This window comes from Amblyomma maculatum, unplaced genomic scaffold, assembly GCF_055883805.1.
Source record: "Amblyomma maculatum isolate TAMU_Amacu unplaced genomic scaffold, ASM5588380v1 scaffold_51, whole genome shotgun sequence".
Lineage (NCBI taxonomy): Eukaryota > Metazoa > Arthropoda > Arachnida > Ixodida > Ixodidae > Amblyomma > Amblyomma maculatum.
Window position 1 is genome coordinate 202,918 of NW_028146776.1, and position 23,746 is coordinate 226,663.

Here is a 23,746-nt window from a genome sequence, read left to right on the forward strand (position 1 = left end):
CCTGCACCCAGTGTGGCCCGGCTATGGCCGGACATGATTGTCGACGATGGCAATGAGGTCCTCATTGTAGACTTTGCAGTGACATGGGATACGAATGTAGCCGTCCTTAGGAGCATGAGCGAACACAAGAGGCAAAAGTACGAGGGCTCGAGGGGTCACTTTCCGGGGAAGACCGTCTCCCTTTGGGGGATGGCGTTCAGGGCCCGATCCATGTTGTGCAACACCACCGTAGCTGCCGGTCGTGCGCTAGGCCTTACGAGAGCTGACCTTGGTTGGCTCTCCGCTAGGGCACTGCTGGGCAGCATTATTGTGCTTAGCAGATTCCGCAGCTTAGTTGCTTGGCAAGGTTTTATAATTTTGCTGCTTGATCAGCCTTTTTAACCTTAGTGTTTTGTGTTTGTGTTCAGTTTTCTACTTGCTTTCGTTCTCTAACTCCCCTCTAATGTGTCTTATTCTACCGGCTTTTCCGGCGCGTTGCGTAACTTTTTACCCGTTCCCCCCGAGACTTGCCACTCTTTGCCTGTACATCGAAAACCTTTTTTTTTCCAACACTACGGCACACTCTAGCGGGGCTTGCAGTGCTGTCAAGTGGGCTCAATGACCAGTTATGGCGAAGTTCTACTTCGCCGACATGGCCAAGCAAACCTATTTTGTTAGGCACATTCTCGGGGCAAGCTTACCCTGACCAATTCAGGGACATTTTAGTTACTAGCTGACAGCTTACCAAACCTCGGGGGCCTAGACCCCGCCTGCGACAGGTACGCATAGTTGAGACCGCAACTGGAGAGGGGTGTTGCATCCACTACATAGTAAAACATTTTACACCCTTAAGGGTGTAATTGGCTTGTCGCATGGGGAGCACCCTAAATATACCCTTCTGCTGCAGCACCCTTCCCCGAAGGAAGGGTGCTGCAGCAGAAGGGTTTTGCAGCACCGTGTGCTCCACCCCTCCCCAAGGAAGGGTGCTGCACGCGGTATACGTGCTCGTGCAGCAAATCCCAACCTGAGCATTCCAAATGACTTCGTATGTTCCTCAAAGCAAACCGTAGGCTTGAGCATAGTATGCGTGTTTATGTGCAGTGTTGCGAAGAAATGAAGTAAATAAAAGTATAAATGGTGTATGGGCAACTTGACCCATACGTACGTAAAATGCAAACCTGTTTACATTCTACAAGCTAGAGCATTGGTCAGACATTATCTGCATCCAAGCACTAGACCAGCAACTGTCACCAATGTGCTTACTCTATATGCCTTAGCTGGCTGAACCTGAAGAATGTGCCCATAGAAATAACATTTCTTTGAATAACCCGCCACAAACAATGTACTTTCACACTTTCACCCCAAAAGAAAGTTTCGTGCTAGAAAGAAGAGAGTTAATAAAGTGAACGATTATTGGCATAGGTTGTTCCATGTCATTAATGCGGTAAGATGGCGCGTTCGGAAGGTTCATTATGGCGAGCGATCTGGGAAAGCTTATGCTGCGAAGATAGAATTCCAGCATGTAATTTAGGCAATTTACCCTGTAATGCTGCGCTTTTGGAAAACTGTACTTCACTGGCGGTTCTTTACCCGCGGTTCCGGGCTAGTTTATTTTTGTATAAGGTATATGTAAGTACTGAAGTGCAATCTGTACTCATATTGAGCAGGCTTTTAGCACCCTTTCAGCACCTTTGCTTCAGCCTACATAAAATGAAGGGTGCTTAGAGCAAAAACACCCTTTTGAACCGAAATGAAGGATGTATATATGAGTATTAGGGTGCTAGAAGGGTGCTGCAGTGGGTGTATTTTGCAGGAGCAACCTTTTAGGAACCCATAAGGGTGTAAACGTTTTTACTGTGACTGCTAGTCCAGGTTCTAAGGCTGGGACTGAGGATAACACTGGGCAACTAACAGATCTCGTGAGCATCGACCCCGCCTTCGAAGGTTAGGCCTAGCTAAGACCGCAAAGATTCCAATGAGCAAGAATACCACAGGGGAGGATGGATCTACTGCTACAAATCCAAGTTCAAGGTCCGAGAGAGGAGCCCTGCTAGACAGTAATACCAGCCGAGATGTGACAATTGACAAGTTGGAGTGTGCTAGGGTCCCTACGGGGAGTGATACTGCCCATCTATCACTACTGGAGTGCTGTGAAGGGGTACTGACAGGTCAAGGAGCGAGACCGAAGAAGCAAAGGGCTGTTGGTGACAATGCTGCTAGAGGGATTACCACTAGAAGCACAGCTCAGCTTACAGTACCAGAGTTCTCCACAAAAAATTACCATCACGGATCGCGGATTCCAGTTCCAGTGGCGAAGACCCCTATCAACCGGTACCCAGAAGAAAATAAACTGAGAGGCAAATGTTGGGCTGGGAGAAAGTTGTTCACAGAAGAGTGCTTCAGGAACCGTCTGCTCCCCGTGTGGCAATGAACCCGCCAGCTCATTCCAAAACAAGCAAATTGCATCGGAGAAAGCCAGATCCGAACAAGCGAGATAAAACCTTTTAGACGATCTCATGTCAGCAGATGATAGCCAACATGAAGAGCAGATCGCCCCGACAGAGGTAGTAGAGAGGGAGCAACTCCCCAGGGAGACTCCCACAGCTGTTCAGTATGCGGAAAGACCTTTACCACCAAGACAGGGCTCGGAGTGCACAGAAAAGCGAAGCACAGAGAGAAGCACAATGCAGAGATCGAGGTGTCAAGGATTAAAGCTCGTTGGATCGACGAGGAGAATTTCCTTATGGCCAAAGAGGAGGTAGCCCTTACACTGAAGGGGGTGAGGAACATCAATACCAGTCTTGCTGAGGTCAAGAAGTCCCGGATGGCAGAACCGATTAAGAGCCTCCGGAAGGATAGGAAATACCGGGCAGTGGTGGCAGACCTCCTTGCACGTGCCCTGCAAGGAGCACAAGATGACAATGGCAAAGACCCTGTCTCGAGTACCCTTCCCGAAGAGACCTGCGATGAGACCTCGACCAGGCAGCCCATACCTCAGTGCAGAGTACCTACAGGAGTGGCCCCTGAGTCTCCTGAGACAAGGGAATCAAAGGACGGGGCGATAGAAAAAGAACTTGCCAGGTCTACGCAAATGCAATGCCCCACCTCTTTCGCTGCGGGAGATCGCCATGAGAGCTGTAGAAGAAGATATCGCTTGCCCTTTCGATGGGTACCTTAGAAAGCTCCTAACCAAGTCCAGGAAGAAACAAGGTCCGCACCGCCTCCCGGTACCCAAGAACCCAGAGAGCTATAGGAAACGATGGAGGCGAGAATAGACTCGCACACAAGACCTATTCTCAAAGAATCAGACATGTTGTGCCTACGAGATTCTGGAGGGACGCGGAGAAGGAGTAGGCCCGGACCCGAAAACACTACTTGCCGACTAAAAATGAAGTAATGGAAAAGATGACGGACGCTAGGGTACAGATGACACGAAGCGAGGAGTCGGAGGTTGATCCCTTCGAGGTCGTGGCATCTGCAGAACCGAGCAGCACTGCCTCCAAGAAGCATGGCAGCAGGACCAGATGTAATGACTGGGGAGGATTTAACCTGGCAGTGCTGCAAGTTATCAACATCCTGATGGTCCTACGACACATCCCTCCTGCCCTCCGGAGTGCAGGGACAATCTTCGTACTAAAGATGCCGAACGCCCGAACATCTGGCGAATTTCGGCCGATAACAGTCCATCCATCATCCTCAGACTGCTACATAAGATCCTAGCATCGAGGTTACTTGAGCAGATGCCGTTAGGTAATCGACAAAGGTCATTTCTCCTTGTGGATGGCTGCGCCGAGTACATCTGGCTGCTGGCAACCGCCCTGTATGAGGCGCAGAAAGGGCTCAAGCTACTTTACCTCGCCTTGGTGGACCTAGCGTAAGCTTTTCATTCCGTGACCCTCTCCGCCATTCTACGAGGACTAGCCAGGAAAGACAGCAAATTCGAACTGACAGTATGTAAAGAAGCGGTATCTGACAGCGACAAGGACCCTGCAATACCAGCAAGAACTCGTCGTCCATCCCCCGACCGGAGTACGCCAGAGGGATCCACTCTCCCCACTGCTGTTTAACTTAGTTGTCGACGAGTGGCTGTCAGATGGTTCCCACGGAGTGAGGTTTAAGACCGAAGAATGGGCACTGCAATAGCCTTTGCCGACGATCTTGTGATCTGTGCTTCAACGCCAGAAGGACTTCGAACCAGGCTTGGCTCCCTAGCCAGCTTCCTTCAGGAGAGAGGCCTACGTATCAACCCCAAGAAAAGCCTAGCGCTGAGTCTCCAAACATCAGGAAGGGAGACGAAGCTGAAAGTATTGACAAATGTGACATTGAAAGCAGAAGGGTAGGCCATCCCAAACGACAAGGTGGGTACAACATGGCGTTTCCTATGGGTGCAATTCTCACCCTATGGTCAGGTCCAGTCGTTGGACCCTTGAGAGATGCCTGAACTGCTGCGAAGGATTACGGCAGACCCTTTACAGCCTCAGCAAAGAATGGTGCTCCTTCGACGCTACTTGCTAGCGAAGTTCGACTATTCCCTCGTCCTAAGTCCTCTCACGAGTCGGCTACTTCACGACCTTGACAGCCGGGTACGAGCAGTACGAAAGTGGCTCCACTTGCCTCACGACATGCCATTGGTGTTCTTCCATGCCCCAGTGGATCAGGGGGGCCTGGGAATACCATGCTATAGAACTGCCGTCCCTGCACTGGAGATGAAACGACTAGAAAGGATGGCGGAGGAGTCATCGCCCCCCACAGGCAGGACTGCGACCCAGTGTGACCTTCTTCAGAGTAGACTCTACCGAGCCATGGCACTCAGTTGCTTAAAGGACGTCAATGTCTGAATGCTGAAGAAGCGCAAAGCATACTGGAGGGCCTTACTGCACAGTAGTTCCGATGAATACGGCTTGGAGACATTTAAAAACTCTCCGGGAGCCTCAATATGTGTATCGGAAGGAACACGTCTCTTGACGGGAAATGAATTCATTGACGCCACGAAACTGAGAATTAATGCCATGCCGAACAGGACAAGAACCAAACGTTGCCGAGATCTATCTGTGGGATGCGGAGCGAATTGCTCTGAAGATGAGCCGCTTGGAGATATACTCCGACGTTGTGTAAGGACGGACCAGGCTCGGATACGGCGGCACGACGTCCTCGTGAGATTGCTGCCAAGAAAGCTGCGTGGTAAAGGATGGAGCATCCGGCAGGAGAAACACTTCAAGGCATCAAAGGGCAAACAGATCCGCCACCTTGTACTGAAGAGAGACGGGCAGGTCATTATCCTGGATGCCCGGGTCGTCGGTGTGCGGAAGTTATTATCGAGAGCACATGATGATAACATTGCCAAATACTCCAACGCGGATCTCCACAGCCAAATCACGAAAAACTCTGACTAGTGTGGTGTCAACAACCCTCTCATACCGGGGTTGCTCGATTGCTCGACAAAGGAAAGCATCAAAGGTCTCGCCCAACTCGGCCTGGGAGCACAAGTCATAAAGTTGTTAACTGTGCTCTTCCCCAGCTACATGGCCTTAATTATGACTACTTCCAGCACACCTTCTCATTAACATGGTTTTTGTTCGGGTAACACTCCCCGGGAATGAGTGTGGTGATCTCTTGCTTAATGTTATTGTTGTTTTGAAGTTTGAGAATGAAAAAAAAGCCAAATGCCTCGTAATTTAATTAGTGACACGCATGAATGGATTTTACGAGATTCCCAGTGTCACTATCTACTATCTAGCGCCTGTGAAGCTGTGAAAGGAAGCGCTTGTACTGTGCCTTCCTTTTACATTGTCCTTTGTCTCCTATTTCGCGCTGTTTAAATTAATAATGACCGTAGCTACTCCTCTTTGCGACGTAGCTGCTGCCACCCGAGGTCTCGTTTTGGCTGTCGGAGTTTTGCTTTCGGAACAAAATATTTCCTTCCACTAACTGGTCAAGGGTATTTGCTACAATAAATTGCATCAGACATGTTTCCATGTTTAATATGTGATGCTTGGAAAGACAAAATCTCATAGCATACATAAGAATAGAAAGCAGCCAGTTCCAGAAACCACATGTTTACATAGTGCAGATATGCATTTGTTTGAAGTACATAATGGTGGAGTGGAAATTTCCGTTTCTTCACATTATATGCATTCATTTTTATTGCAGCAACTTGCGTAGCGCCCATCACTGATGCTATAGTGGCAGTGTAGAGCTCACCTGCTTTATTTTGCAGGGCAATAGGACAACTTGCCGCTTCCATTGCCTCCATGTGGTGCAGCGCATGGCACCGGACCGTGTGTACACCAACATTGCCGCACGCTGCGTGCTGCGCAACGGGGCTCAACAATCCCGTGCAGCATAGACAAGCACACGGAACTGCCAGATGAAGTGCCTGGACACGAGTATCCTCACCGGGGTGATGGATTTGCGGTGCGGAATCCCCTGGTGCGCAAAGCTTTCTCCCACTGTAAATACTATTACATGCACTACAGCATGCCAATACTCGTCACAGATTTTAAAGTTTTCGCTGGGTAGCCTCTTATGATCTCACGAAAGGTTAAACATGTTTAGTTTATTATGTACTAGATCAGTCTTTTGCCAACCTCCTAAAGCCTATAAAAGACTGGGCACCGAAATATTTGCTGCCAAGCTGTGTAGCGCTACAGTACTTATAGAACATAACAGATACTGCCTAAACATATAATTGTTAATTCATTTAAATTGCCCCACGCCCTTTCGGGCAAATGCCTATTAGATTATTCTTGCGCGTGAAGGTAATTGTGGTGTTGCAGTGGATAGGGTGCTCGACTGCTGTGCCCAAAGATGCGGGAGTGAATCTTGGCTGATGAAAATGAAAAACAAGTCGCCTGTGTGTTGTGCGATATCAGTGCACGTTTAAGAACCCCGGGTGGCAGATATTTTCGCAGCTCTCTACTACTGCATCTTTCAAAGTCTGACTAACATTGCTACATTAACCCTTTAAACCAAAGCTAACCTTATTGTCCACACCAAGAAGTGCTTTGATATGGGAAAGTATCATATGTGACAGGTTACAGCTATGTTTTTTAAGTGAAGAATTCGTTATTTAATTAACTGCAATAGATATGTTTTGATCTGTACCACTAAATTGTTAAGCATGTAATATTCCTTTTTTATCACAGAAGCCGTGGCATTTTTCAAAGTGCATACTAACAGAAAGCAATGTTAAACTATGTGAGACTTGGTGCATGCACACAAAAGCATAATCCAGGACTACAAATATTGTGGTAGGCGTTCACAGCCCCAGGTTTGTATAACGTTTCCCACTCTATGGCATACATGCCTACAATGCGCACACAAGCCTTGTGGCGTGAAAATAAATTGCGAGCTACCTCCTCAGAATGTCACGAGTAAATTTACCTTACATTTCATATTTTGTTAGGAAAACCTTATTTTTGTTGTGGCCCGTTGCAGTTAATTTTCAATGTCATTTGTTTATTAAAAGTACAAACATGTCATTAAGCTACGTTTCCATCATGTATTTGTGAAAGCACGAGTGTTTGCTGCTACAAGTTGCCTTGCTATGCACACGATAGCGCATGCAGACATATTACGCGACACTCAATGTATCAAGATTAAGTAATGGCCATTAGAGATGCAGTGGAAAGATGTAATTGCATTCCTAAACGGCGGAAGGCTTCACATTACTCCAGAAACAGCTTAGGAAACAAGGCTATTCCTTGCATGTGTTTATGTGATTTGGCAACACTCAATGAGTTTGGCAGCTCGTCCTAGGGCAATGAATGGTCTAAAGGCAGGTGATGCTCTTCAATAATTAGCAAGCAGCACATCTACGTAGACATTATATACGCGTTCATATTATGTACCCCTGAAAACTAAACAAATTGCTGGTACACTCAAAGCCACTTTAACAATACCACGTTTTCCATATATTGGATATAACAATGGACAACCGTAACACCGCCAACTTTACCATGACTTCTATGGGAAGTAACCGTAATATAATAATGCTGCAACAGTAGATTATTCGTGTGACAATTTCATTTGGTCCCCGAGTGCAAACCGACAGTGCAACCATGCCAACCAAACTACATAACAAAGTCCTAAGATTGATTAACTCCCTGCGAGACATATCACTTGTGCTAAACTTATTTCAGCTTTGTGCAGCAATTAAATGCCCTGAGTGTGATGCCAACAATATTAGCATGAAGTAGTCAAATTAAATTTAAGCTCATTCGCTAAATATTGTTGTGGGACGCTGTGCCCGCCTAGAGATAGACACAGAAGAACGGAGGACACCAGGCAAACACCACTTGCCCCGGCACTCTTCTTTTATTCTCCAGCCGTCGCGCTGGCGCCGCGCGCTCGTGTCGCGCTCGTCCCGCGCCTCTTCTTTTTCTAGCGCAGCGCTCCTCGGCGCGCGCCGTAACATCTTTCCACCGGGGAGGGGGGGGGGGGGGGGAAGAAAGTGTCGGTGAGCTGCTGCAGGCGCTCCACTTATGGGGCGGCATTTCGTGGGGAAGGCAATGAGGCAGCAGGCGACGACCGTAGTGGTGATGACCCGGTATCTACGTCGGAGGGAATGCTGGACGCCGTTGACATATCGCTTCATGTTTGACACATGCTCCGGGAAAATGTGGTACACACCGCATGGGCGATGCTCGGGGAGGTCTTCGAGGCGGTATGCCACGGGGCCGAGCCGTTGAACGACATGGTAAGGGCCGCGGTATAGGGGCATGATCTTCGTGGCACGGCCAGTCGCGCGGATAGTGCGGCGAACGAGGACCAAGTCACCGGACCGGAAGGAGGGAAGTGGTGGTGCTGCCGCATTGGCCACTTGCACACGCGCATGAGCTGTGAGAAGGTTGCGCTGAGCGTCGAGGCGGGCGTAACGAAGTTGTTGGGCGGAGTCAGTTGGTGACGCAGTCTGATGGGGAAGGCCCAACTGCGCGTCGAGAGGGATGGAGGGTGTTCTGACATAGACGACTGAAAACGGCGTGACGTGCGTTGTTTCTTGCTTCGCAGTGTTGAGTGCAAAAGCTGCCGCAGAAACAAAACAAACCTCAGTTTCTGTGGGACGGAGCCACGTAGGAGGTGAGTATATCCGTGAGTGTGCGGTTAACACGCTCCACGAGGCCATTGCACTGGGGATGATTGACGGATGTAGTGGAATGCGCAATGCCGAAGAAGCGGAGGGCTCGCTCAAATTCATGGGACCTTAAGCAGCTCCCACGGTCCGTGATGAGGTGTCGGGGCACACCATGCCGAAGAACGAGACGCTGTTCGACAAACAAAACGGCATGAGCGGAAGAGGTGTCCGGAACGGGCAGTGCTTCAACCGACTTGGAAAAGTAGTCGATCGCAACCAGAATATACCTGTTTCCGGCGGGCGTCTTCGGGAATGGTCCCAAATGGTCCAGTCGAACCAGTTCGAAAGGTTAACTCGACGTCGAAAAAGCCTGCGGGGGTGGCTTGGGGATTCGTGCAGACGATTTCCGGTATTGGCACGTCTGGCAGGACGGAACGTGTTCCTTAACGTCTTTGGACATAGTAGGCCACCAAAAGCGCTCCGACACTCGTGCGTAGGTCTTGACGCGACCAAGGTGACCAGCTGTTTGAGTGTCGTGTAGGCCGCGCATGACTTGCGACCGCAGTGTTGCTGGCACCACTGGCAACCACACGGGTGGTCGACCACGGAGCCGCCTCACATAAGAGAGTATCTTTAATTCGATAGACCCGGCGCAGTTTACGGAGACCTGCGCTGGCGGCGGTGCCAAGGGATTGGACTATGGTCGCAATGTCGGATCTTGCGTTTGTGCAGTCCTGAAATCCGTCAAAGCGATCACAGGACAAGGGTGGCGCGAAATGAAGTCGGCATCTTGATGGGCAGAACCGCGCCGATGCACTATGGTGAAATCGTACTCTTAAAGTTGCAGTGACCAGCGTGCAATCTTGGCATTTAAGTGTTTGGCAGACTGCAGCCAAGTGAGAGCGCTATTGTACGTGACGATGGTAAAATGACGGCCGTACAAGTAGGCACGGAACTTCTCGACTGCCCAAACAACGGCGAGGCACTCGAGTTCCGAAGTGTGGCGGCGGCGCTCTACGTCGGAAAGCTGGCGGCTGGCATAAGCTAGAACTTTGTGGTCACCAGACTCGTCTTCCTGCAGGACAGCGCCGAGCTCATCTTGGCTGGCAACCCGTGTGGAGGATGATGGGGGCCGATTCGTCGTAGTGGGCCAATGTGGGAGGCTTGAGGAGGGCGTGCTTGACGTCAAGGAACGCGAGCTGTTGGACCGGCGTCCAACTCCACGCTGCATTCTTCTTCAGGAGGGCGGTCAACGAGCGCTTCGCTTGGCAAAGCCCGGAATGAAACGACGGAAATACGAAGCAAATCCCAGGAAACTTTTGAGCTCCTTGGCGGTGGTGGGAGCTTCGTAAGCGGTAAGCGCTTTTAGGTTTTCAGGGTCGGGACGGATTCCATGGCGGCTCACAACGTGACCCAAGCACGTCACCTCTGCAAAACCGAAGAAACATTTCTTTGGTTTTAAGCGAAGCCCAGCAGAGGTAAGGGCTTCGAGAACGAATTTGAGTCGCGTTTGGTGTTTTCAAATGTACCCGTGTAGACAATTACGTCGTCCAGGTAGACCAACGCCATAGTCCACTTCATATTGCTAAGACGCGGTCCATGAGGCGCTGAAAGGTAGCTGGAGCTGGAGCGTATTCGAACCGGTGATTCGGAGCATCGCTCAAATTCCGTTCTGGAAACCATAACATGCTCCCTGTCGCTGATTGAAATACGTGATTTATAAGTTAGTCTGGAAGGTAATATAAAATGCAGTGAGCCTAAGTTAACATCACACTTTTAAAAAGTGAAGTGCGGCTCATTGGTAGGTAGCGGCAGAGAGAAAATATCCAGCTGATGGGTTTGATAAACCTTCGGAGGTTGCGCTTGGCGAGGCATCAAAAGATGGGGTCGTTGGTCGTCTACAAGCTTTCGCTTCGCAACAGGTTTCTTAGAAGCCGTACGGAATTCATTGGTGCCATCATATAGGATGGAGTATCTATCGCTTTTAAATTATGGCCTTGACATTGTTTTTGCGCTTCCGTTACTTGGATGTTAGGCCGCATCGATGACAGAATACAACCGCCAAAAGCGTGAAGTAGTCTCACAAAAGCGGAAACATAAACGCAATTTTGGACTGCACGTAATTCATTTTCTTTTATATAAACATCTCTTGTGCATTATAACCGAGAGATTATGACAAGCAAAACATATTCTAATGCACTAACGTTAATACTGTTATGACCTATAAAAGTTGCAGGAAGGTTAAATTATATTGATATATAGCATTAGAGGAAGCAATCCAGTATTTTAATTCTTCAATAATTCTCTATATTTTGTAACAAATAGTGAAACGATACATCACTAAAAACTACATATGGTGATAATAACCGTTACTCTTGTATATTAGCTGCACGAAAACGATAGGTAAAAGAACATTAAGGGCCGAGAAATGAAAGTCGACCTGAACAAGTATATAGCACTGTTCTATGACTATCGATACTCACGTGAGTCGCTTCGATTCGGCATTGTTAAGCTCCTACAGGCACTGCAAACATTTAATTGATAATTTGTGGTATGAACAGTGTTGCAGTCTTCGATCGGGCGCTTTTGTGTGCAAATGTGTTATTCAGAAAAAACTCGCAGTAGTATAAGCACAGAAGTAAACGCATAAATGCAAACTTGCAAAAATTCGAGCGCCTTTATTTGTTGCGCATTGCCCCTCGATAACAAATTATTGAAGTAACTAAAGGTGCAATGAAATCCCTGTTCACATCCGGTACGTTATATTATAGTAGGAGGTAGCGCGCTCTCAGAGCAAAGGAAAGACAAACGCGAACGCCACAAGCACAAAATATCAGGACCGAGCGTTAAATACGGCCTCAAGATGCGTCGGAATGAACAAATGCTCCTCCAATTGAGTTGCACCCTATCACATGTTACAAGCTATATTTGTCAGGATATGCATCTCTTATCAGCGGCTACCGAGAAAGTTTATGAAACGCAAAACAAAGCGATACGAAGCACTGAGCAGACGAAGCAGAGCGACGAGTGCGATGCGCTTTCTTAGCAGACGCGGCATGCCGATCTCAGAGGACTGAACGGGCAACACGCGAGTCAGCCCGCCAGGTTCACATTTCAGCTACAAAGAGAAGCTGAAAAGAAAAAGAGCAGACTTCCGATAACGTCGCGGCGACGAGCGAACGTTTTCAAAAAAGGCGCGACGTGCTGTTTTATCCATGTATCCATCCATCCTACCGAGCACGCAACGTGCGACTGTGAACCCGACCGACCTGGGGCATAGAGAAAGAGATTGGTAAAGATCGGACACTCCCATAGGGCCCAGCCGCCCAGCGCCCCATTTGACTGTAGTGCACCAAGCGGCCGGTGGCAACTACTTCCGGTCTTGCTGAAAGGCGCGTGATTTGAATGCTAGCATGCGCTGCGCCCTTCCCGGCCCTTTTGGCGCATTATTTTGGTTTTACACGGTCTGCTAGTGTTTAAATATATGTTCAGCATGCATAGCAACATGAAAAATAGATTCCCAGTTCCCTAAACTGGCCATCAACGCAGCTGCGCCACAGCCTTTGCAAAAGAGTATTGCAGAAAAGACGCCAAGTGCTTTGTGAAATGAACATTTATTTTGCTGCATATAAAACACACATGAGACGCAAGAGATGTAGACGGATGCATAGAGAAAACTTGGCACACATGAGGCGATGTGCAAAATAGTGAAAAATAAAAATATACAAGGCGAGAAACAGCACGTAGGTAGAGACAAAAAATAGCATAACGTTGATTTCCGAATTATGGCAAATATGTAACAAAACAGACATTGTACATAAAGTACACAGTCCTAGTCGCGGCTACCTTAGCAAGGGTAACTTATATTGTTCAGGGCGAAGAGAAGTACTGACGCTTGGGGGAAGGCTACACCGTTCACTCGTCGCATCTGCCGTGCTTCGGCTGCAGTCGGTGGGTCCATTCAGTGCTGTCGGAAAAAGAATGAACCTGATGCAGAAGGTTGCAATGAAATGTAAGGCCACTGCACCGCGCACACATCTGAGCATGTGGGTGCGTAGTGAAGACATGGTGAGCAGCAGTTATGGTCCAGGACAGAAAAGCTGTGATTCGTAAAATTGATACAAAAGCTACTCTTGCACAACGTAGAGGTCAGGAAACGCAGGCTAACCGAACCTATAAAATAAAAGCCACTAAACTAACAATATTCCTCAAGAGCACTGAACTGCTGAAGCAATGAAGCTTGCTGCATGATAAAACAATTCTCACTTTAAATGTATGTTTAGTAGCCATTTTGCGAATGGCTACTAAAAGTAGCCATTCGCAAAACCGCGGCTGGCGGGCACGCCATGTTGGCTTGCCCTTCATACGCGACTTTGTGAAGCGCAGACCACCACCGTGCTGAGCTAAACTGCCCGAAGGGCCTCGCACTTTGACAAGAAACACATTTCACACCTTGCGGTTGCCCTGATAAACGGGACGCCACGCAAAACTAGCCGTTCGCAAAATCGCCATGTCACGTCACCGCGGCGGTCAGCACGCCTTGTCATGCCTGTTAGCTTGCCCTTCACGCGCGACTTTTGTGAAGCGCAGTCGCCGCCGTACTGATCTAAACTGTCTGAAATACTGCACAGTTTGACAAGAAAGTCAAGCATGAAACGTTTCTCAATTTACTGTTGCTCTGCTAAACGCGACACCTAGCAAAACTAGCCGTTCGGCAAACTGCGTCAGCATGGCCACACCGGCCGGCGAACACGCCATTTTGGCGCAACGGCCTGCCTTGGTGCCTTCACATGCCACTTTGTCAAGCGTGATGAGCTAAACTGTTCGAAATGAAGCTGTTTCCCGGGAACACAACATATTACACATTGCCGTGGTTGGGAACCGCCTGAGTTAGGGCGTAACGAACTGCGCCTGAACAGCCGGCGCACCTCTTCACGAGCTGAGAAACTTATTGGCACCGGCCGGCATGGTCAGCGTAAACTACTTGAAATGCAGCGTAGTTAAGCAAAAAACGTTGCTTACCTTGCCGTCGTTCCGCGCAGCAGCCCACGAGAGGTCTGTGCCGCGCAAGCGCGACGAGGCACGAGCACACAGCCGCTCTCTTCGACAACTTCTTGTCGTCTGCTCCGGCGGGCTACCGCTGCAGCGAGCGCCGTCGCGCGCGCGTCCGCGCATGCGCACGTTGGTGCCGTCATCCATCATTCGGCGGCAGCGCAAAAAGTCGCACGTCATTCCCTATGGCCAGTTTTCGCCCAGTGACAGCTCTTTACCAATCTCTTTCTCTATGCTGGGGCCGGATTACGCACCGCTCTCAAAATCGCTCTCAAGTTTGAGAGCGTGACGCCTCAGACATGTGAATTGTGACGACAACGCGGCTTTAGCCAATTACAAGCAGGCTAGGGTGCTTTATAGCAGAGCCCCGCCACGGAAACTTTTATTTGCACGATAAGGGGGCCGTGTGAAAACATTTTTCATGAAAACGCAGTGCATAAAAGTATAAATCTTCTATTTGCCTAAGCAACATTGTTTGAAGGTAAAAAATGGCAACTAAAAATACAAGCATTTTTATTATTGCAAATAAATGTGTTCCTAGGTGATTATTTTCGCCGCAAGGATACGCTGACGACAGCCAAGCGTGAACATGGCGGCCTGTTAAGAAAACCGCTGTTCTGCGGCTAATGCCTATTTTTTGCGTGTCCTCGAAAATCGAGCACTGTGCAAACGTTTTAAGTGCGCAGAACAATGTGTTAGAGGCAGGAGGTATGCAGTGATATACTCGCAAGAAGCGCGAGGCACGAAAATCTGCGAAGACAACTTGTTGAGGTAAGTCAGCGTTGTCAGTCGGTGCTTGCTGTCGATTATAAAAGTGTTTTAAGGGAGACCTACGACAGGTCATAGCCTCCGTTGAAGACAGGCATGTGAAGTGTTGTTGTGCAGGGTTTTCTGTACAAAATACGGGACGATGATGAAGTACTAAGTGTCGGGAGTAAGGAAGAGTTGTGCGGCCGCATAATGACGTATTTACGAGCGCCTGTGGAAGTGAATAAGTCAAGAACGAACACGACCGGGGGCTACGAACAAGGACGAGCAGAAAGATTAGGCGAGCAGCTGCATTAGTGTCGGTCGCTGTTGCTCCTTCCTAACTGCAGTGAGTTCGCGTGTACATCCGCATGGCAACCCAGCCTACAGGAAAGCAAAGTTGTAGATTCCCTGCAATTCTCTTTGTACACATTAATTTCCCTACCAAACTGCCTCCACGCAACTGTCGTGATAAGCCGTTAATCATTCAAAATGCGAACGGCAAGGAGAGTGCAAAAGGGCCTCAGATGTCTACCGGTCAGATCGAGATGATGTTAGACTTTCTAGAGCAACATCCACCCCTGGCACGCTCCGCTTATCCGCTATCTCCCAAATACACGGCAGGTCGCAGGCGCCATTTCTGGGAAGAGCTGGCGTCTGGATTGAATGCCGTGGTCCCGGCTCGAAAGACGGTTTCCCTCTATCGCCACACATATGGCACGTGTTGTGCAGCCGCGCCAAGGGGGAAGCTGCCAAACTTCCGGCGGAGCAAGGGTGAGCGTGTCAACCTCGGCCCGTCGAACGTCCCTTGAACTAGCCTATCCGTATTATGTCGCAGGGGCACGGGAGGCGGCAAGCTTTCCGGGTCGGGTTGCCGTATCTGCAGCCTAATGGGAAGGGCGAGCGGGGCAAGTGTGGTCGCGCCCCTCTTCCGTCCGCAGCTGCAGCAGGGGTGTGCATTGTCATTAGTAAGGCGCGGTGAAGTTACAATTGTAAAGTTTGCTTCTTGCTGATAATGAAGGTTTGTGGACTGAAACTCGGGGCCATGTATTGTTAGCGACGTACCCGTAGTATAATTTTCGAGACGTTCATGTATGAATGTGCTGCGCTCTGTCCTCTCGCAGAGACAGGCGACCCCTGCGGCGTGGGTGTCGGTGGGTAGCGCGTCTGGCACCATTGGTATGCAGGCCGAGGCGCCCTCCTCTGATTGTAGGTGGATCATTTTAACTTTTGTTGTGCAAACCTTGGAACTTATTTATATTGTTGACCTCACTGTGTTTTTTTTTAGTTTGAACAAGTGTAGGAATGGATGAGCTGGAGTTTGCAAATTCAGCCTCACTTTCAGTACTTTCTTCTCAGAGCTGTTCTTCACAGTGCTTCTGTACCGAATAACAATGGACTTTACGTTGACACAGTGCATGCTCTGCTGGAACTGTTCACTGACTAGTTACGCCTTGCGGAATCATTTCACACAGACAGCAGCGGTGAGGAATACCCGCCCGAGGTCGGGGTGGAGGTGGTGGTGGAGGAGGAGCTGCTGCAGCTGCAGTTCGAGACTGGCGGCACAACCTGTGAGTTGGCCTGGCAATATTCAGACTGCACAGAGTCGGGTTTGCAAGCCGCTTTAAAGTAACAGTGTTTACAAAAGCGGCCATGCAGTCACAATTGTTTTACAGTGCCTACAAAACTCTGAAATTTGTCTGTCATTGTACGAGTATTTTGTCCTTGCAGTGGTAAGTTTGCCGTAACGGTGTGGTCTATCAAATGTGCATAACGACTACGATTAAATAGTGCTGCTATTATTTCACTGACTGGGACTGCATTTAAGTTTTACTGCTTCCTTGTGCTCATGTCAGTAGTTGTAGACAAAGCAGCAAACAGTTTCCTTATTCAACCGCATCCTGCATTGTATGATAAGTGTTGTTTCCTCTCTAATAGCCCCTCTGAGCCAGCCAGGCTCAGAACCTGCGCTTAGTGCTGTAAGCCCGCCACCACCGCGAAGCCCGCCTGGACCACCGAGGCAACCTGGACAACCAAGGCGGCCTGGACCACTGGGGCCGCCTGGACCACCAGGGCCGCCTGGACCGCCGAGCCCGTCTGGACCACGGAGCCTACCACCGCCACCCAAGCGTAGGCGACGGGCTGAAGAGGAGGAGGTTGAGAGCTGCTACGGGAGACGCGGCGGCGCAACGATCAAGACGCCGCGTTCTACGCCCAGATCCTCAGTGCGTTAAACAGCTCCACTAAAGAGAGCAGGCTGGTACGTGTACACAGCGCCCATAGCATTGGCACAGCTGAAGCTGCACAATGCAACATCATGTAGCTGCTTTAATTGTTCGACGTGTTTCCATCAACTTATTACCATCTGTTATGAGACATGCTTCACATTATATCTGAGTACTTCACGCTTAACGTGGAGGTAAAACTATAGCTCTATATCCATTTGCAGGTATGTTTTTATTTTAAATCAAACTTCTTTTATTTGCAGGAGCCCGCCGCAGCAGCTCTTTCGCGGGACCGCCTCGTCACAGCTGTGGAAGGCGTCTCGGCTGCAACCCGGTAGGTGACGGCTGCAACACCAGAGGCGACGACTGCAAACGCGGGAGGTGGCGGCTGCTACCGAGCGTTTACGGGATGATAATTTTGGCTTCCATGAGTTACTCCTGCAGCTCATGGGGGTGGTATTAATCATCCTTCGAAGCCAAGTAGAGCCGCCACCCCCCGCAGCACCGTAACTGTTCTTTTTTTTGTTGTTGAAACGCGTTAGTTTTTACAAAGCTGCAAGGTGCGGAGGCTGTTTGTTTTGTTAATTTATTTGCATATAATTGTTGCCTTTTTTTATGTCGCCGTCTCCAAGATGCAGTCGGTTTTGTTTTCAGTGTACATAGCTAATTTTTTCGTCCTCTGCAAGACGCAGAGGGCTAGTTATTGTTACCTGTTATCACGTTTTTTTATGACAGCCTCTGCAAGATGCAAAGGTTTATTTATGCATTTTTTTGCAATTTGCATATTGTTTTCTTTTAGTTTGGTTTATGGGGTGTAACGTCCCAAAGCGACTCGGGATACGAGAGACGCTGGATTGGAGGACTCCAGAAATTTTGACCACCCGGCGTTCTTTAATGTGCCCTGACAATGCACAGTACACGAACTTTTTTCCTCTGGCCTCCGTCGAAACACCTCTGCAGCTGGCATCATACCTGCATCTTTCCAGTCAGCAGTCCATTACCGTAACTACTGAACCACCATAATGACCGCACATTCATTTCTCTTTTTCCTACCTTCTCTTGCAAGATTGCAAAATAAAGAGGTTAACGTCCACAAGAGGAACATGCGCTATGCGAGATGCAGTGGTAGATGGCTCTGGATTAATTTCCTCCACTGGGCTTTTTAACATGTACCAACAGTGTGCACTACGCGAGTGCCTTGTTTCAACTCCATTGAAAGGTGCCCACTGTATATTGAGTGTAAAACTGGGTCCTCCAGTTGTGTAGTTAAATACCCCAACTGGGCTTCCCATGTTATGTCCATCACGTGCATTGTTCTGTGCTGTATAGGCATTTTGTACTTGTGATAACGTCTGCTCACACACTATCTCCATGTATGTGTGATTTTGGCACTTCTCTGCACATATATGAGCAATTTATGGTCATGTTACAATCATTGTAATTACTGTGCAGCATTCTCCTCGTAACTGCTATAGTGTTTACCAATGAACAAAAGTTGAAGGCACGTACAGTGTCATTTAAATAAGGGAGTAATTACGGATTACCATCCACCCAAGCGCAGCCATGTGGCAACAAAGTAAAGCCTTACACCTTTCACAGGAACTTTATGGCATACTTTTGCTGGTTAGCTCAGTTGACAGAGCTACTTCTTCAGTGAAGCGGTGGTCCCGGGTTCGAACCCAGGACCAGGACAAATTCTTTTACACAATGAAATTTGTGTGCTAGCTGTTTACCTTTCCTTTGTAGCCATATGGTTGTGCTCACATAGACACAGAATAATCATTCCCTTATTCTAAAATGTACTCTGCCTTGGCTGATAGCCACGCACTTAGTATTTGCTGAACTTTTTGCTGCAACGTACAAAATTTGTCATATTGAGCATGTGTGTAACTTGTCTACGAGCCATAATAAATACAAAAACTTATAATCTTGCAATGCCCAATTTCTTATTCCTGCATGGCACAATTTCTGCACCTCTCAAGGCATGCAGTTTATTGTGATGGCTCTTGCATGCAGTATGTTATTGTAGGGATGAGTTGCGCACACATACAGGAAACTACTCTTTCAGCCTACTCTGTTTTCTGTGAGTCTCTCTTTTTTGTGCCCAGCTCGTTACGGCAGTAACATGCACGAACTCGCCCAGTACGTTCTTAACATACAGTATATTTCTGAGCCACCTATTTCGAAAGAAATATTTGAGTGCAATGTTGTGGCAAAATGATGAACTAGAATATTGGATGCATGTGGTTACAAAAATTATCTCAGTATGCAATTTTTGTTTCCCACAAGCACCAAAAACATGTCAAAGCTTGCTTCAAGAATACTTTAATTGTGTATGTGCACACGCACACACATGGGACGAGCAATGGCATAGGAGGGTGCACAAAGAGGCTTTTGACTTATTGGACGAGTTGTTTCAGTGTCAGTTTCGGCTCGAGAAGGACACTGCGCAGTGACTATGTGGAGAACTCGCCGATGAACTGGTAGGTATACAGGTGAGTGCACTGTCAGTAGAGCGGCAGCTGGCGTGAACGCTTGCTCTTTGCCACCGGAGCTTCCAAGCACGCACAGGGAAACGAGGTTCTAAAAGCCGGCACTTGCGCACTGACACGGGGAAGTGGTCCGTGCTGGCGACGATGTAGTTGCTGCCGCAGCTGACGACGCACCGTGCGCAGGTATGTTGACCTCTGGAGACGGATCCTCCGAAACAAGTCAACAACACCCCTGCGCCCGGCTTGTCCCCGCAGGTAGTCAGTGCGGCTTCCCGTGCCGACTAGGTAGTCTGCTGCCAGAGGGGGCCCATTGTCGTCTGGGTCAGTGGCATCCTCGTCGTCCTCGTCCGGCAAGGGGGTGTGCATGCACATGTTGTGCAACGCGGCACACGCTGCAGGGATGTAAGCTTAACGCTCCTGTTCGTATTGGAGCGTCCGGTACCTTTGCAGGCACCGGAAGCGGCTCTTAAGCACGCCAATGCAGCGTTCCACCACTGAGCGCATGGAAGTCTGTGCCGCGTTATACATCCCCTCAGGTGATGCCGGACTTGGATGGGCTGGTATAGGTGTCAGTAACCACGGCTCGAGAGGGTAGCCACTGTCTCCTGCATATCCAAAAATGATGCACAGTTAAGCCACTCATTTGTTGTTGATCTCAACCATTCAAGTTCGCTCTACTATACAATGAATCATTAATACCAAATAGCCCACAGCCAGGCTTTCCTGAACGTGACATTCAGGGGCATGAAGAAAACTATTTTACTATTGTATTCTATTAGGGTTAGTGGCGCAGAAACGCCTCAGGCTATCATGCGCCAGGTACAAGGTTGTACTTGAGTTTAGTGGAGTATATGTATTCATTCTATAGACTCTTTAAAACATTTGCTTTCTTTAGAAAGCTATAAACGCATGACAGATCAACAAGACCATTTCCACCTAAAATCAATGCTGGATGGAACAGAATGTGCTCGTTTTAAAATCTAGTAAAATACTTCTTCCTTTGTGTTTGAAGTCCTGTGCAAGAAAATAAAACCTGGTTTATGGTGAGTTCCTCTCCGCATTCTTCACACGATGGTTTTTCTGTTCTCAATAAAAAATATGCCCAAAGTGTGTACGGCACATGCAGAAAACGCATGCTTGACATGTTTATCCGGGCATCGCGGTAAGGGCAGCCTGGAACCTTTTAGAAAAGCGATGCCCTATTTTGTGCAGAACACAAACGCCTTCTATCTTAGTTTCTTGGATAGGAGAGGCAATTTTCAAGAGCGTTGAGTGCGTCTTGTGTTTCTGCTATTAATAATTACAATATTAGGGGCGACATTACACGCCACACGTATGTATCGTATAGTACATTCCACCTTCTGGAGCTGTGTCCACTACGTGATGCTGTAGCTTGATATATGTAACCGAGGTAGCAAGGCTTTCTGTGCTTACCCAGAAGGAACTCCCCATCGTCCAGCAGGCCTCATCGTACGTCTTCGCACAGCCGTGAATAGCGCCATGACAAAGCTTCATGTTCGCTTCCAGGGCAGCGGGGGTCAATAGCGAAGATCTTTAAGTTGGCGTCGCAGATCTCAAACAAAACAAGTACAAGCTTGTTAACTTCCGCTGTAGAAGCCCGAAAGAGACCCAATCAAAAACAGTGGATGAAGTCTACTCACAATCATGGTGTTGATGGCGTAGTATCCCTTCCAGCACCAGAAGGCAGTCTTGTATGCAGCATCACACCTTGGCTCTTTGATGGCGATGAGGGTGCTGTCTATGCAAACCGACGACACCGGAGATGCTGCAGTGGCGAAGGAGGCCTTCCTTCGCCACCGCCTTCTCCTCGGGGCTCACCGGAAAGCCAACCCACTCCTTCTGCGAGCCAACCTTGACTATTGCCTCCACCACACGACGTACGCATTTACTCACGGTCGGCTGCGCGATGCCGACGTTCAGCTCGTTTCCAACAGCGGCTTGAAATCCGCCGGTGATAAAAAAGCGCAGCGCACACAGTACCTGACGCTCCACAGACTGCGCGCTCTCCCGCAAACGTCCCAGTTCATCGGCAAGTTTTTCACACTACCACCGCGCTGTCTCCTTTTCGAGCCGAAACTGACGCCGAAACAGCTCGTCCGACAAGTCAAAACCGTCTTCGTGCACTCTCCTACGCCGCTTGCGTTGCCGACGCAACAAGCACACGACCATATACAGGTCCGCCACGTTTGCTCTGAAACGTTTGAGACTGCTTCAGCCGCTGTAAAAAACCGCTCTCATTTGGCGGCCATATTTATATGCTCAACGTACGTCATCGTTTCTTTCGTGTTGATGACGTCTGATGGCGTCCATCGGTGACGCAGAAAATCAATATGACCGCCGGTCAGAACTGACCAATGGAACGTAGGCCTTTGAGAGCGATGTTGAGAGCGATCCGTTTGAGAGTATTGCGTAATGCGGCCCCTGAAACCCTCGCCGCCGTCGGAGCGCCAAACCCCCGTCTTTCTTTCGCTCCCGCGAGTGAGTCTCACTCAGCAGGCGTCATGTGGCGCCCGGAATCACGTGACGGCTGCTCTGGTTCTCATTGGCTCTCCGCTGCTGCCCACTTCCGGCGTAGGCGGGTCCTCGGCGTTTTTTTTTTTTGTTCAGCCAGATCCCAACGATTTGGCAAAATCGTCCTCTCCGGCGGCAAAAAAACGCTCCGCTGCCGTCGACGCCGATGAATGGCCTGGAAAAACGCTCCATGCGGGTCACGCTTAACTCGTTTTAAAGGGGACGCTTCTAAAATGTATCCATCCACCCAGCTCCACCTGATGCAGTACCCTTCGCACGCCTATGCCCGTACTAGCTACTTAAGTATCGCTGGTGTGAATGGAAAGATTTTTACTTTCTGCTTTAGGCTTTTACTTTTAAACAATTAAGGATCAATCAATAAGGTACGTGCTGGCGGCTCTCGTCTAGCCGATCGTGTGAATTTCGCGGCGGCTGTGCGCCCCGAGAAGCTCGCGGCCGCCTAATTTTCACGCAAACTTGTGCTGAGAATTGTTTATTTCCATATTCCGGTTGGTGACTGTTGTCACGTTGCTTTACAATATTTTTTTTTTCGATTGTAAGCTGCAATAGGGCGGCGCACTGTCCGTACGGGGACAGGCGCGGCCTGAGTGATTAGAAGCGAATATTTATTTTCTAATGTTCCTGCTATGCAGAGTACAGCTAGAAGGTGGAGCGCTCATCCTCATCAGGCGGGAAAGCCAGACAATGCGCGCCGAGACAAAGCACAGCGGTCCTACGTAGACTGCTGTTGCGTGCAGAGGAGATCCGTGCTAGCGGAACTTCGCTCCGCGGCGTGCGTTATAAAATAAAATTACGAAGTAGAAGGCTACAGCCCATCGCTTCCATCACTCTCTCCGTCGCTTTCCCACCGGAGATATCGCGCGTCCTCCCTCAACGAGAGCGGAGAGAAAGAGAGAAAGAAGGATCGTAGGACCCATTCCACCTCTCTCCGTTAGGTTCTGTTATGTTGCTTTGTGGTTGTGCACCATACTACTTCATTGCCGTCACCGTTCGCCTATTTTTCTGCCATGACGCCATGACTGCGCCATCGCACGCGTATGGCGAATACCACGACGGTGGCAAAGCAATTGTCAGCATCGACATGGTAGAGAACTATTCTCCGCACGATGTGGATGATCTTGCGAATGGCAAGATGGTGTTTTGGCGGTCCTGTGTGGAGGGCTGAGACGCAGAAGAGGGTCACTACCTCGATGACATCGTAGTGTTGGGAGGTAATTTAAGATCACAGACCTGCGTCTTTTACCTCTTACTTTCTTATGTCACCCTTTCATCACGATTGCGTTTATCGCTTAATTCCAGTCGGCGAGTATGGTGGCAGGGCGAGTGCACCACCTTATCAGCGAGGGCGTCACATATCTGAGCACCGCAAGTGATGGATCACACTAGGATGGAAGCTTAAGGAGTGCGGTCTCATTTGTACCATTTATATTTGTTTCGTTTTTTTCGGAGGAAAATGTAGGGTTTATTGCGGCTTGTGAATGTAAAAGTTTTTGGGGAGGAACAGGGGGGGGGGGGGAGGGTTGAACATCCGCTCCCGCTAACACATGCACACCATCCGGGCCGCCTCGACCATGCAGTTTATCAGAGAGCTGGACGTTGGTTACTCCAGAACAAATGAACTGAAA